Source organism: Erythrolamprus reginae, chromosome 2, assembly GCF_031021105.1.
Source record: "Erythrolamprus reginae isolate rEryReg1 chromosome 2, rEryReg1.hap1, whole genome shotgun sequence".
NCBI classification, from domain to species: Eukaryota; Metazoa; Chordata; class Lepidosauria; order Squamata; family Dipsadidae; genus Erythrolamprus; species Erythrolamprus reginae.
This window is the reverse complement of record NC_091951.1, coordinates 35,028,988-35,030,522: the sequence shown is the minus strand read 5'-3', so window position 1 is coordinate 35,030,522 and position 1,535 is coordinate 35,028,988.

Here is a 1,535-nt window from a genome sequence, read left to right as displayed (position 1 = left end):
TTCTATCATTTCTCTTTCTCTCTTCCTTCGACTCTTTTCTCTCTCTTGCTTTCTCTCTCTCTCACTCTCCCACTTTCTTCCTCTCGCTCCCTCTCTCACTCTCTTCCTTCCTCTCTCCTCTCTTTTTTTTGCTCTCTCTCACTCTCTCTCTTCTTTCCTCTCTCTTTGCTCTCTCTCTCTCTCTTTCTTTCTTTCTTTCTCTCTCTCTCTTGCTTTCTTTCTCTCACATTCTCTCTCTCTTTCTCTCTCTCTCCCACCTCTTGCTCTCTCTCTCTTTTTATCACCTTCTCTCTCCCTCTTTCCTTTCTATCTCACTCTGTCTGTTGCTCTCTCTTTCTCTCTCTCTCTCTCTTGTTCTCTTTCTCTCTCTCTCTCTCTCTTGCTTTTTTTGTAAGCTCTTGTTAGCAGTTCAAAATTACCAGAGAAGAAGCTGCGAAGGATTATGTTAACATAGCTTCTTCTCTGGTAATTTTGAACTGCTAACAAGAGCTTACAAAACATTTGTCAGACCAATCCTAGAATAAAGCTCACCTGTATGGAACAAACATTGCATATCTGACATTAACACAATTAAGAAAGTCCAGAAATATTTCACAAGAAGAGTCCTTCACTCCTCTTCTCACAACAAACTACCTTACTCTGCCAGACTTGAAATTCTTGGTTTAGACAACTTACAACTCCGTCGTCTCCATTCGGACTTAATTATAGTTCATAAAATCACATACTTATTTGTACAAATTACCACTCTATAATGGTTTGACAAAATAAATAAATAAAATAAATAAAATAGATGTTAGATAACCATCTGTCTGAAGTAGTGTAGGGTGTCCTGCCTAAGCAGGGGGTTGGACAATAATAATAATAATAATAATAATAATAATAATAATAATAATAATAATAATAATAATTGATTTGTATGCTGCCCCTCTCCGTAGACTCGTGGCGGCTCAAAACAATAATAAAAACAATATACAGTGTAACAAATCTAATAATTAAAAGAAAGCATCTAAAAACCTGTCATTTAAAAAACCATACAACACAAGCATACCATACACAAAACTCTGTAAGCCTGGGGGAGGTGTCTCAATTCCCTCATACATAACAATATAGGTGGGTCTTAAGCAATTTATGAAAGACAAGGAGTGTGGGGGCAGTTCTAATATCTGGGGGGAGTTGATTCCAGAAGGCTGGGACCGCCACAGAAAAGGGTCTTCCCCTGGGGCCTGCCAGATGACATTGTTTAGTCGATGGGACCCGGAGAAGGCCAACTCTGTGGGACCTTATCGGCCACTGGGATTTGTGCAGCAGAAGACGGCCCAGGAGATATTCTGGTCCGATGCCATGTAGGGAAACTGATTGGCAGCCAATGCAAGCCGCAGAGTGTTGGAGAGACGTGGGTGAACCTAGATAACCCCACAATAGCTCTCACAGCCGCATTCTGCACGATCTGAAGTTTCCAGAAACTTTTCAAAGGTAGCCCCATGTAGAGAGCATTGTAATAGTCAAACCTTGAGGTAATGAGGGTATGAGCGACT